The sequence below is a fragment of the Ambystoma mexicanum genome, chromosome 3q, assembly GCF_040938575.1.
Source record: "Ambystoma mexicanum isolate Mex_15411 chromosome 3q, UKY_AmexF1_1, whole genome shotgun sequence".
Lineage (NCBI taxonomy): Eukaryota > Metazoa > Chordata > Amphibia > Caudata > Ambystomatidae > Ambystoma > Ambystoma mexicanum.
This window is the reverse complement of record NC_090926.1, coordinates 639598817-639613696: the sequence shown is the minus strand read 5'-3', so window position 1 is coordinate 639613696 and position 14880 is coordinate 639598817.

Here is a 14880-nt window from a genome sequence, read left to right as displayed (position 1 = left end):
GGTGGGAGACATGAGTGGGGGCCTGGTGGAGGGAGACCCTGGATGCTGGGGGGTGGGGGTGCAGGGGGACATGAGTGGGGGCCTGGTGGAGGGTGCCCTGGATGCTGGGGGGTGGGGGTGATAGGGGACATGAGTGGGGGCCTGGTGGAGGGTGCCCCTGGATGCTGGGGGGTGGGGGTGATAGGGGACGTGAGTGGGGGCCTGGTGGAGGGTGCCCCTGGATGCTGGGGAGTGGGGGTGCAGGGCGACATGAGTGGGGGCCTGGTGGGGGCTGCCCATGGTGGCTGGGGGGTGGGGGTGGTGGGAGACATGAGTGGGGGCCTGGTGGAGGCTGCCCCTGCACTGCTGAGGGGTGAGGGTGATAGGAGACATGAGTGGGGGCTGGTGGGGGATGCCCATGGTGGCTGGGGGTGGGGGTGCAGGGGGACATGAGTGGGGGCCTGGTGGAGGGTGCCCCTGGATGCTGGGGGGTGGGGGTGAAAGGGGACATGAGTGGGGGCCTGGTGGAGGGTGCCCTGGATGCTGGGGGTGGTGGGAGACATGAGTGGGAGCCTGGTGGGGGCTGCCCATGGTGGCTGGGGGGTGGGGGTGGTGGGAGACATGAGTGGGGGCCTGGTGGAGGGTGCCCTGCACTGCTGGGGGGTGGGGGTGGTGGGAGACATGAGTGGGGGCCTGGTGGAGGGTGCTCCTGGATGCTGGGGGGTGCAGGGGGACATGAGTGGGGGCCTGGTGGAGGGTGCCCCTGCACTGCTGAGGGGTGGGGGTGGTGGGAGACATGAGTTGGACATGAGTGGGGGCCTGGTGGAGGGTGCCCTGCACTGCTGGGGGGTGGGGGTGATAGGGGACATGAGTGGGGGCCTGGTGGGGGATGCCCATGGTGGTTGGGGGGCGGGGGTGCAGGGGGACATGAGTGGGGGCCTGGTGGAGGATGCCCCTGCACTGCTGGGGGGTGGGGGTGGTGGGAGACATGAGTTGGACATGAGTGGGGGCCTGGTGGAGGGTGCCCTGCACTGCTGGGGGTAGGGGTGGTGGGAGACATGAGTGGGGGCCTGGTGGAGGGTGCCCCTGGATGCTGGGGGGGTGGGGGTGCAGGGGGACATGAGTGGGGGCCTGGTGGAGGGTGCCCCTGGATGCTGGGGGGTGGGGGTGATAGGAGACATGAGTGGGGGCCTGGTGGAGGGTGCCCCTGGATGCTGGGGGGTGGGGGTGATAGGGAATAAAGTGGGGGCCTGGTGGAGGGTGCCCCTGGATGCTGGGGGGTGGGGGTGCAGGGGGACATGAGTGGGGGCCTGGTGGGGGCTGCCCATGGTGGCTGGGGGGTGGGGGTGCAGGGGGACATGAGTGGGGGCCTGGTGGGGGATGGCCATGGTGGCTGGGGGGTGGGGGTGCAGGGGGACATGAGTGGGGGCCTGGTGGAGGGTGCCCCTGCACTGCTGAGGGGTGGGGGTGGTGGGAGACATGAGTTGTACATGAGTGGGGGCCTGGTGGAGTGTGCCCTGCACTGCTGGGGGGTGGGGGTGGTGGGAGACATGAGTGGGGGCCTGGTGGAGGGTGCCCCTGGATGCTGGGGGGTAGGGGTGCAGGGGGACATGAGTTGGACATGAGTGGGGGCCTGCTGGAGGGTGCCCCTGCACTGCTGAGGGGTGGGGGTGGTGGGAGACATGAGTTGGACATGGGTGGGGGCCTGGTGGAGGGTGCCCTGCACTGCTGGGGGGTGAGGGAGGTGGGAGACATGAGTGGGGGCCTGGTGGAGGGTGCCCCTGGATGCTGGGGGGTGGGGGTGCAGGGGGACATGAGTGGGGCCTGGTGGGGGCTGCCCATGGTGGCTGGGGGGTGGGGGTGGTGGGAGACATGAGTTGGACATGAGTGGGGGCCTGGTGGAGGGTGCCCTGCACTGCTGGGGGGTGGGGATGGTGGGAGACATGAGTGGGGGCCTGGTGGAGGGAGACCCTGGATGCTGGGGGGTGGGGGTGCAGGGGGACATGAGTGGGGGCCTGGTGGAGGGTGCCCTGGATGCTGGGGGGTGGGGGTGATAGGGGACATGAGTGGGGGCCTGGTGGAGGGTGCCCCTGGATGCTGGGGTGTGGGGGTGATAGGGGACGTGAGTGGGGGCCTGGTGGAGGGTGCCCCTGGATGCTGGGGAGTGGGGGTGCAGGGCGACAAGAGTGGGGGCCTGGTGGGGGCTGCCCATGGTGGCTGGGGGGTGGGGGTGGTGGGAGACATGAGTGGGGGCCTGGTGGAGGCTGCCCCTGCACTGCTGAGGGGTGAGGGTGATAGGAGACATGAGTGGGGGCTGGTGGGGGATGCCCATGGTGGCTGGGGGGTGGGGGTGCAGGGGGACATGAGTGGGGGCCTGGTGGAGGGTGCCCCTGGATGCTGGGGGGTGGGGGTGAAAGGGGACATGAGTGGGGGCCTGGTGGAGGGTGCCCTGGATGCTGGGGGTGGTGGGAGACATGAGTGGGAGCCTGGTGGGGGCTGCCCATGGTGGCTGGGGGGTGGGGGTGGTGGGAGACATGAGTGGGGGCCTGGTGGAGGGTGCCCTGCACTGCTGGGGGGTGGGGGTGGTGGGAGACATGAGTGGGGGCCTGGTGGAGGGTGCCCCTGGATGCTGGGGGGTGCAGGGGGACATGAGTGGGGGCCTGGTGGAGGGTGCCCCTGCACTGCTGAGGGGTGGGGGTGGTGGGAGACATGAGTTGGACATGAGTGGGGGCCTGGTGGAGGGTGCCCTGCACTGCTGGGGGGTGGGGGTGATAGGGGACATGAGTGGGGGCCTGGTGGGGGATGCCCATGGTGGTTGGGGGGCGGGGGTGCAGGGGGACATGAGTGGGGGCCTGGTGGAGGATGCCCCTGCACTGCTGGGGGGTGGGGGTGGTGGGAGACATGAGTTGGACATGAGTGGGGGCCTGGTGGAGGGTGCCCTGCACTGCTGGGGGTAGGGGTGGTGGGAGACATGAGTGGGGGCCTGGTGGAGGGTGCCCCTGGATGCTGGGGGGTGGGGGTGCAGGGGGACATGAGTGGGGGCCTGGTGGAGGGTGCCCCTGGATGCTGGGGGGTGGGGGTGATAGGAGACATGAGTGGGGGCCTGGTGGAGGGTGCCCCTGGATGCTGGGGGGTGGGGGTGATAGGGAATAAAGTGGGGGCCTGGTGAAGGGTGCCCCTGGATGCTGGGGGGTGGGGGTGCAGGGGGACATGAGTGGGGGCCTGGTGGGGGCTGCCCATGGTGGCTGGGGGGTGGGGGTGGTGGGAGACATGAGTGGGGGCCTGGTGGAGGGTGCCCTGCACTGCTGGGGGGTGGGGGTGGTGGGAGACATGAGTGGGGGCCTGGTGGAGGGTGCCCCTGGATGCTGGGGGGTGGGGGTTCAGGGGAACATGAGTGGGGGCCTGGTGGAGGGTGCCCCTGCACTGCTGAGGGGTGGGGGTGGTGGGAGACATGAGTTGGACATGAGTGGGGGCCTGGTGGAGGGTGCCCTGCACTGCTGGGGGGTGGGGGTGATAGGGGACATGAGTGGGGGCCTGGTGGGGGATGCCCATGGTGGCTGGGGGGTGGGGGTGCAGGGGGACATGAGTGGGGGCCTGGTGGAGGGTGCCCCTGCACTGCTGAGGGGTGGGGGTGGTGGGAGACATGAGTTGGACATGAGTGGGGGCCTGGTGGAGGGTGCCCTGCACTGCTGGTGGGTGGGGGTTGTGGGAGACATGAGTGGGGGCCTGGTGGAGGGTGCCCCTGGATGCTGGGGGGTGGGGGTGATGGGAGACATGAGTTGGACATGAGTGGGGGCCTGGTGGAGGGTGCCCTGCACTGCTGGGGGGTGGGGGTGGTGGGTGACATGAGTGGGGGCCTGGTGGAGGGTGCCCCTGGATGCTGGGGGGTGGGGGTGCAGGGGGACATGAGTTGGACATGAGTGGGGGCCTGGTGGAGGGTGCCCTGGATGCTGGGCGGTGGGGGTGCAGGGGGACATGAGTTGGACATGAGTGGGGGCCTGGTGGAGGGTGCCCTGCACTGCTGGGGGGTGGGGGTGGTGGGAGACATGAGTGGGGGCCTGGTGGAGGGTGCCCCTGCACTGCTGAGGGGTGGGGGTGGTGGGAGACATTAGTGGGGGCCTGGTGGAGGGTGCCCCACAATGCTGGGGGTGTGGGGGTGGTGGGAGACATGAGTGGGGGCCTGGTGGAGGCTGCCCATGGTGGCTGGGGGTGGGGGTGGGTGGGAGACATGAGTGGGAGCCTGGTGGGGGCTGCCCATGGTGGCTGGGGGGTGGGGGTGATAGGGGACATGAGTGGGGGCCTGGTGGAGGCTGCCCATGGTGGCTGGGGGGTGGGGGTGGTGGGAGACATGAGTGGGGGCCTGGTGGAGGCTGCCCCTGCGGTGGTTGGTCAAAAAACCGAAAACAAAATATCGAATCACCAAAATCCCGAATCCAAAATCTCGAAAAAAAAAAAATCTCGAATTATTTATTTATTTATTTATATGTATTTGTGGGTTCAGGTAAGTATAAAAAAAGGGTAAAATAAAATAAAAAAAAAGGGGGGTGGGGGGAACCCCCCCATTTCGAAATAAAAACGTATTAAAAAAAAAAATCGAGATTTTTGTTTTCAATATTTTGGATTCGAGATTTTTGTTTTCGATATTTTGTAATTCGGTTTTTTCACTATAAACCTGCCCCTGCACTGCTGGGGGGTGGGGGTGATAGGGGACATGGGTGGGAGCCTGGTGGGGGCTGCCCATGGTGGCTGGGGGGGTGGGAGACATGAGTGGGGGCCTGGTGGGGTCTGCCCATGGTGGCTGGGGGGTGGGGGAGATAGGGGACATGAGTGGGGGCCTGGTGGGGGCTGCCCATGGTGGCTGGGGGGGTGGGTAGGAGACATGAGTGGGGGCCTGTTGGGGGCTGCCCATGGTGGCTGGTGGGTGGGGGTGGTGGGAGACATGAGTGGGGGCCTGGTGGAGGGTGCCCCTGGATGCTGGGGGGTGGGGGTGATAGGGGACATGAGTGGGGGCCTGGTGGAGGGTGCCCCACACTGCTGGGGGTAGGGGTGCTGGGTGACATGAGTAGGTGTGCAGGGTAGTCCCCTGTGGTGTCGGCTGCCTGCAGGGGCCGTGGAATACCTGGGAGCACACAGCCAAATTGCGTGTAGAATTTCCCGCGTACCCCTGAAATACACATACCCAGCCAAATCGCGTGTGGAAATTCCCGCGCACGTACCCGGCCAAATCGCGTGTGGGACTTCCCACACACCCCTGAGATCCACGTACCCAGCCAAGTCGCGTGTGGAAATTCCCACGCACGTACCCGGCCAAATCTCGTGTGGAACTTCCCATGCACCCCTGAAATCCACGTACTCTTCCAAATCGCGTGTGAGACTTCCCGCGCACCCCTGAGATCCACGTACCCAGCCAAATTGCGTGTGAAAATTCCCACGCACGTACCCGGCCTAATCGCGTGTGCAACTTCCCGCGCACCCCTGAAATCCACGTACCCTGCCAAATCGCGTGTGGGTCTTCCCAGGCACCACTGAGATCCACGTACCCAGCCAAATCGCGTGTGGAAATTCCCACGCACGTACCCGGCCAAATCGCGTGTGCAACTTCTCGCGTACCCCTGAAATCCACGTACCCTGCCAAATCGCATGTGGGACTTCCCGCGCACCCCTGAGATCCACGTACCCAGCCAAATCGCGTGTGGAAATTCCCACGCACGTACCCGGCCAAATCGCGTGTGGAACTTCCCGCGCACCCATGAAATCCACGTACCCTGCCAAATCGCGGGTGAGACTTCCCGTGCACCCCTGAGATCCACGTACCCAGCCAAGTCGCGTGTGGAAATTCCCGCGCACGTACACGCCCAAATCGCGTGTGGAACTTCCCGCGCGCCCCTGAAATCCACGTACCCTGCCAAATCGCGTGTGAGACTTCCCGCGCACCCCTGAGATCCACGTACCCAGCCAAGTCGCGTGTGGAAATTCCCGTGCACGTACCCGGCCAAATCGTGTGTGGACCTTCCCGTGCACCCATGAAATCCACGTACCCTGCCAAATCGCGGGTGAGACTTCCCGCGCACCCCTGAGATCCAAGTACCCAGCCAAGTCGCGTGTGGAAATTCCCGCGCACGTACACGGCCAAATCGCGTGTGGAACTTCCCGCGCGCCCCTGAAATCCACGTACCCTGCCAAATCGCGTGTGAGACTTCCCGCGCACCCCTGAGATCCACGTACCCAGCCAAGTCGCGTGTGGAAATTCCCGTGCACGTACCCGGCCAAATCGCGTGTGGAACTTCCCGCGCACCCCTGAAATCCACGTACCCTGCCAAATCACGTGTGAAAGTTCCCGTGCACCCCGCAATACACGCACACGTTATTTTGTCCGTGTTTGTGGGTACCCCTTTGCACGTCATTTGTCCTGCAGGGCCACAGTATAGGACATTCATCATAGCTGTATATAGATGCTATTTGTTGGTGCACCTTTTGGCGCACATTTATTACAGGCGCAGAGACGCTACCGCCTGCTTTCTTGTGGCGGTCGTGTTTGTGCCTGTGCGCTGGTTTGACCGTGCGCTTTTTTGCCCTATTCGATTCCATGAATACGTGTTGTAGGCGAGCGTGTGGGCGTTCCGCGCACTTGCACCCTGTACTCCCCCCGTGACGCCCACATTTTGGCAAGTTGTTCCCCATTCCGAGTGTTACGCCCCGTGTTCCGCCTACTTTTGTTGTGTGCGCCGCGCTATGTGCGATTTTCGCTGTGGCCTGCGCGATTTTTGCTGTGACCTGGCGCATGCCGTTAGATGGCCTGTGTGCCAACGTGTGCCGCGCACTTTTTTAGCGCACATCCGATGGTTTTCTCGCGCACGGCCTTCCATGAATCGATGTGCGCTGCTTTTCGTGCGATTTTCGCACTTGCACTGCGATTTTTGCTATTCCACTGCGAATCGCACGTTTTTGGCCACTTGCGCCGCGCTAATTATTCCATGAATCGGCCTGTAAATCTTTAAAAATTGCCAGCCCTTCAGAATGATTTCCTTCTCAAGGTATGATCTTCAAAAAAGACTCACTCATGGTTTCACTGGATATAGTGTTGCTTCCACTCTAATAGTGATCATTTATATATTGCACACCACAGGCACGTGTTCCTTTGATCCTTAACGTCAACACAATTTGAAAACCATGTCCCACTTCTAATCTCAGTCTGTCTGGATACACACACCTTCCTGGCAGCTTCTAATCTGTATCCACTATTCCTGCTATAGTATGTGTAGCTTTCTCCTTCCTTCCAGCTAGTCTCCTCTATCCATGCTGGAGCCCTTTTGCATTCTGTGAGGCGGCTAATGTGAGTTCTCTGTCTATTCTGGGTTGCATGTACCATTTACATACAGTCCTGCATTAATACTACAGGCTGCATACCTTCCTGGGTGCTATTGATAAAAAGTATCCTACATCTATACTAGAACAGAAGTAACCTCATTGCTAATGTTGACCTTGAAATGCTACTTGTCTATATCATTCTGATAAGAGCAAGAATGAAGCGGTAAGGGGACTTAAAGGGAGTAAACATGCATATTTTGAATGCTGCGAGGCATGTGATCGTGACAAGGGGTGGGGGTGCGACCAGATATTCTTGATCACTTAATTCCTTTGGTTTGGTGGAGGGGCCCGCAACATTTCTGTGCTCAGGGCCTCAAAAGTGCTTAAGATGGCCCTGCCGCCGACGTTCAATAATGTCCCCCCAGCACGTGATCAGCCCTCAGCAATAATAAATGAAAAACAGAGGTAGCCGGGAATGGCGCGCATCATTCAAAGGTAAAATATATTTTAAATTAAAACCAGACAGTTAAACTGTAGCCTTGGGGCGTCGCCATCGTAACAATAAGAATGACTATTACTAAGGTAAATTTATAGGCAAATGTGAGACAAATGCAGCAATGTGTAAACATGAGTCAAGTGATCGTTGTGGACAGAGAAAACATCAAGTGACAGCCACCTTTATCAAACCTAAAGCAACCTACTTGGGGGAAGTCCATAAATCTCTCAACCAACCTAACGCCGCATTCGTATCTTTCATGCTCTTAGTGTCTTCAGGCAAGAACAATTTCCTAATGGCTGGTTTAACTATGATTGCTTTGATGATTTTGTTCCCTTTGGGAAAGTCTTCGCCTCTCCAAAGGGTGTCCTCCTTGACACCACCCCATTGGGGAAATCTAGAAATATGGTGAACGGTTCATTGTTGTATGTTGTTGGGCCCCTTTCTCTTGCTGCATTCCTTAGCACTTGTCTTTGTAAAAAGCAGCATGACATGGTGGGCCTGTTTATAGTAGATCTTACAATCCTACAGGCATGGGGCTCTATCCGAGTCTTGGCGGTATCCTGGCGGTAGTACCGCTGGGATAGCGCAAACGCAAATAGCGTTACCGCTACTAGGTCCGGAGCTATTAGGGCCGGATCATGAATAACAGTGCAGCAGTAAGTTCCCATTATCCATTGGGTCCATGGGGCTGGAAGCTACTATTACCACCGGCGGCAATAGAATTGGTGGTAATAGCATCAAAAATTGACAAAAACAGGCAGAAAGCTGGATTTTTACCTCCAGCAAAAGGCTGGAGGTAACACTCCAAACTTTCCGCCCAACTCGAGATTGGGTGGACCGTTAAATGCGGCGGTAATAGCGTTACCTCCACATTTAAGGGCTACCGCCCAACTCGTGATGAGGCCCAAAGTCTAGGTGCCCTGGAAGCAAGGTGGCTGGGCCGTTCAAAACAGTGATGGCTTGTGTAACCTGATCCTGCAGACTTTTATCGCCAAATGCTTTTTCAGACAGGCCCGCCAACCTTAGATTAAGCCTCCTGCTCTTCAGATCCAGTTCTAAATGTTTAACTTGCATCCGCGATAATCACTCTTAATTTCATTATAAACTCTGAAACACCAAGCAATATCTTTGGTTAATCCTCCAGCCTCCCTTTCGACCTTGTTGGCTCTGCTCGCCAAATGTGAAACCTTAATAATAAGGTACTCCAGGGAAGATTTCACTTTACACACTACTTGAGTCACTTTCAATAGCAGAGAGTAAATGTCCTTGGAGCTGGGGATCTCCTCCATTTCTGCCTTACATTTCTTGGAGATAGGGTTGTCCGCTTGAAGTATGAAACGTTTGCGACAGATCTTCCTTTGTATAGACTTTTATTGAGCTCTATCACATAACGCCCATTAGCACTCCAGCAGAAGCAGTCACCCTCTCTTGTCCGCTCCAACCGTCTCCTCTCATGCTGCTCTCTCCATATTCCAGGATCACTCTCACTCATACATTACACACATTCCATATTCTCACCAGGTCACAAGCCCACTAAGACCACTACACACCTCCCCCCTTCTCACACACACACGCACACACACAACACACACCACACACACACACACACACAAACACACACACACACGAAACTCACACACACACACACACACACACACGAAACTCACACACTCCACACATTCCATATATGGTTGTGGGGTCACTGACATTGACTCATTGCATAATCCTCAAATTTTCTGGGAGGCACTTTTATCCTGAAGGACTTTCTTCCCACAGTCTCCATTTTTCCCATCGTCTCTTCACTCACCACGTCAGGGAAACATTGGGCCTCATTACAAGATTGGAGGTAGCCATGCCTTAATAAGGGCATGGCTACCCCCAAACCCGGGCCCGGCTCCGGGTCCCGCAAAAGGGGACTTACCGGGCCATTCCGACCTTGGAGGGCCCGGTAATTCCCTTTCGCGGGACCCGGAGCCGGTACGTCCCCATTCCAATTTGAGCCCCCATAGGGCTCAATGGGAATGGGGAGGATGGTAGCAGCGGTACCCTCCATAATGGTACCGTTGCTAACATTCTGTTCTGCTCGCGGGTGCCGCTCTGCATGCCTGGTCTGACCAGGTGTGCAGAGCGGCCCCCGTGAGCAGACCTCACCAAACAGCAAAGCCAAACCTACATGTTGGCCCAAAGGTCAGCATCCAAGTCATGATCCTTTTGGCCAACATGTAGGTTTGGATTTTACCCTTTCCTCTACCTCCCATATAGCTCCTAATAGAATTGGTGCTTATTATTTTGATGGGTTGTAGGTGAAAGTATCTAAAACAAAAGGATCGAATGCCTTTTTTCCGACACCAAAAGTGCCAAAAAAAAAGTTTCAAATCATTTTTTAAAAATTCAAAACTTTTTTTTTCGTTCCTTTTGGTTTAGAAAAAAATGGCATTCGATCCTTTTTTTTCGATCCTTTGACCGGACACCATTTTGATGAGGTTAAAACCCCACTTTCTTTAGCACTTTTCAGCTGTTTCAGACTCTGATCTTTAGAATAGTACAGCTATTAATTATTCCCTTGCAGAGGATGCCTCTTACACTGAGTGGGGCCCAGCGGGCTCTATTATGTGTTCAGCGGTAACTGGATTTGTGGAGAGGGGTAGAATCGTACATCGGAAGTACAGAAATATAGCTGGAGACAAGGTTAGAATCTAGATATGATCCTGATTTGACATAAACGCTGAACATAGACTCTTTGTGTGCAACACAAGGATCATTACCTTTCCACCTATATCCATCTGTGATGTTTGATAGGTGGCGAGTAAACATAGCAGTGACACAGATTTATTCCTAAACAGAAGGGAATACGATTACCTTTTTGATGTGCTTCATGTACAGGTAATAGGGCGCGCTTGGCCGGATACCTGTAAGTGTAGACATGACGTCTGTCGACAGGGCCATGAGGACGTTATAAAAAAGCTACATCGGACCTCCACGTGACCGGTCACCTGATCACTGGAGTTCCGTGCTCGGAAGCTAGACGCGAGTGTTGTAGGCGCTTGGAAGCTCTGTTTTCACATCGAATGGAATGGGGACGTACTGTGACGTTATGAGTATTGAATACCCGCAGCACCCCCGTTTCGATAAAATCATCTGTTCGATTCAAAAACGATCGCAGTGCATTGTCCTCGCCGGGCCCTTCAGGTAGCGACACGCCGCTTACATTTATTTCAGTTAAATCTTATGACAGTTTGTCTGTTGGGTTAAGTTCAGTCAGTCCTCTTTGTGAGATCTCTGCAGATCTCACCGTGAACCTTTTACTTAGCAGTGAGATGTACAGAAGTACCTCAATTGCCTACCATATATGTGCAAAGTTTTGCAATTTGATTTATTGAAGTATCCGTGCGCTATGTTACACAGTTAGGGAGCCTATTTGGACACGGGCACACTTCCATGACTGTATTAATACGAAGAAGGCAGTTGTGGGGACATCACGTGATCGCGGGAGCGTGTTCTCGCGAGATCTCGCGAGACGGGATCTCGCGAGCCCACGCTCCGCGGGAAAACGTTCCCGCTTCAGTGTTGGCGCCTGGCCAGCAGAAGCAGTCAGAGAGGAGCGCTGCTCCTGACTACAGGATAAGGAGAAGTGAGTTATAGAACTCACACCACGGCTCCTAGGGCGTAACACCACAGCCACTGGAGGCTTCATGGGGCCCTAGGAGACTACAGCGTGCCACCGGTGTGCACAACCCTTCCACAGTGAAGCAACTGGGGAAGCACAGGACTTGGTCGCAGTGAACAGTGAGTAAGCGCCCCGCGCCACCAGGCCACGCATAGCCTCCTCACTTGCTGTTAGTCAATAAAGACCGTTAGAAATACTACAGCGTCCTGTCATCTGTTTAGGCCACAACAGCAGTGCTTTACTGTTTCTTTTCATTTCTAGGTGTTTATACATAGCCACTACAAATTTGAAGTAAGGCATCTGACCTGGTGCTATGCATGTAGAATTACATTGAGTGTTGCTTATCCCTCACCATACTTAGGACATCCCTATCAGCACTGAACTAAATCCTACTAAACACAGTGACTCTGACCCGTTTATAACATAACTTCCTTCTTGGTATTCACAATCTTTGGTTTGGATGGATAGAGTGCACAGGTATTCAATATACTCCTACACCTCTTTTTGAAATTGGGAAAGAATAGGATGGGGACATAATTAGGCACGAGTAAATGAAATGTGCATGGAAATTGCTATTGAAATTACTATGTGATATACTGCTTACAGAGTTTAATTTATCTGTCATTCTACAGTTGTCTGCTCCTGAAGAAGGGGGATTTTGCCCCAAAATGCGTAGAGTGCACCACAAGACTTTTTGCTAAAATATTTTCTCCATTTATTGGGAGAAGTTTTCATTTGATGAATTGTATTTATACATGTTATACAGAAAAATGAAATATTTTGTATATGATTGATTTGTATTTAACTATGTTTATTGGATTTCTATTAAAAAGCTGAATTCGATTCCTAATAAGTTGGTTGGTTTTCTAGCTTAATTGGTGTGCAGGGGACGGGAGTATCTCAAGTTGTGGACACGATTTGTGTATTGTTTGATGTTCGGACCCCATGCCAGGGTCTGTTTTCCTCCCCTGCACCCTAAACTAATAGAATACGCTGATAACAGTTGAGTATTGTTATTGACGCATAGGTGTGCTCGTTTAGCTCAGTAGGTTGTTTAAATATATTTCTGGCCTTTTCTGCTACCTGCACTGCCCAGGTGATGAGTCTGTATGCAGAGTGTCAGGCTTGTAACACAATAGCAACTCATAGAGAGCTGGGGGTCTCCAAATAGTACTAGTCCTGAAGCTAGCAAAACACACAATAATTTATCTTTTAAGTCAAGAAAATGCCTTGCAGTGTGGATGTATTGATTCTGCATGGCCACCTGCGTGTGTTGGCTATTTGCTTGTGACAAGACATGCCTGGGTGACTATACTCAATGGAACATGTACTCGCCAGATTATAAATCACTAACTGATGGTGATGATAGAGGTGAACCCGTGTTGAGCATGGGAGGAATGCAGTATTCGTTGACATTACCAGACAGAAAAGTAGCACTGTATTTGTGATACGTTCTATGGTTAGACAGGCTGGTAGCTAGGTTGAAATGTGCCACTTATATGTGGTAGATTGCAGAGTTAAGCGCAATCATGCACTGGTTTTGTGTAATACCGGTGTATGAGGCGATATGTACTATAGATGCTGGCTCATTTGGAGGCAAGTGGTTTGTACTTGGGTCCCGACACAATTGAAATTACAGACCAGTCACACTATGACACACATGGTCCTTGAGGACTGGTGGTCTGCTGCCTACTGATAATTGCACTGCTTCTACGCTTGTTGTTTTGTGATCCAATCTTAAGTATGTTAGTTAGTTTATGCTGGTTTATTTTTGAATTTATCAGTCTATCTTTTGCGTTGGGGATGGAATGAGGCACTCCTTTGCCAATTGCATACTTATGGATGTTCTATGTTACTTAGTTTGGAATTTTGGGTTTTTGTTTTTTGTTTCTTTTTTTCTTTTTTGTTTTTTACTTTTTGTTTTTTTTTATGCTTGAAATTCCCGTCTTCTGAGGATACATCTTGGATGAGAGGTTAGCTAGGAAGTGGCAACTTCATGAGTCTTGATTCCGCTAGCAGTGATGGGTTGACTATAGTCTCTTGGAATGTGATCAGAATTAATGATCCTATTAAGAGGAAAAATATTTTATCTCATCTCCATCATTTGAAGGTCGATTTTTCTCTGTTGCAGGAAACGCACCTAGTTGACTCTGTGGCTGAAAAAATGTGCATAGCCTTGGTGGGACAGGTGATACACTCATCTTGGTCCTCCAATTCAAAAGGGGTGATGATCCTACTGAAGAAGTTGCCAGGGGGGGTAGTCTCATCACATAAGGATAAAAGGGGATGGCTAGTTTCATTAATTTTAAGGATTCACAATATCACCATCATGTTGTGCAATATTTATGCCACAACTGCAAATAGCGGCACGCACTTTGGGGAAGTTGGACGCCAATTGCAAAATGTAGGTGCTCAGAACATTTTGTTAAGGGGTGATTTTAATATAGTTCCGGTTCCTTATTTAGACAGGAGCAGTGGGAGACTCAATGATGGTAGGAAGCAAGACAGGGATGCATTGCAGCTGTTTATGAGGGATTTTAATGTTCTCAATATCTGGAGGCTGGAGCATCCTACTGGGAAGAAGTACACCTTCCATTCGGGTGCACACAACGTTTATTCAAGGATTGACAATATTGACTTCTGGTATGGTCTTCCAGAATTTCACTAAAATAGAAATTGAGAGTATTCTAATCTCTGATCATACTCTAAACAGGTTAGAAATATTTTTGGACTATACATTTAAAAGATCTCATTTGTAGAAAATGAACACATCTGTTTTAGAGGACGAGGGATTAAGAGATCAATTTATATGTGAGGCAGAGGAGATTTGGAGTTTAAACTTGAGGGGTGCAAATACAGCCCCAGAGTGACAGAGACTCAGTGGTCAGGCTAGGCCCCTATTGTGAGAGTGATTCTGGCTAATTGAGAGTCCCATTGAAATATAAAAGCCAGTACAAAACAGTGATTTCTGATATTAGGCCTATTAAAATGAAAAGAAATGGGCCTATTTCAACTTTACTCAAAGGGACAGCTGCTCACGTGAAAGGGAATCTACCTGAGAGCTTAAAACTGCTGGATATGCCAGTGAATGGGAAAAGATATGTGTGGCTGGAAATACTGTTTTCCTAAAATATGAAAAGTTACAATTTCAACTAAAAGAGACAGATAGAAGCATGTGTCATTAACTCTATACAGCACAGTGATCCAGAAATCCAAAGTGACGCCAAGCATTTTGCATTTGTTCATAATAAAAAGACCTATTTTCATCATGTAAAATGACAACATTTAAAGGGAAAGGCCTATTTTGTTTTGTGTAAAAATGAACACTAGTTTCCTTGTAACTGTTGCCTATGTGTGAATAATACCAAAAGGGGACTTATATCTGTTCAAACAGTATGTAAAGAAAGATTGTATTGTTAACAACATG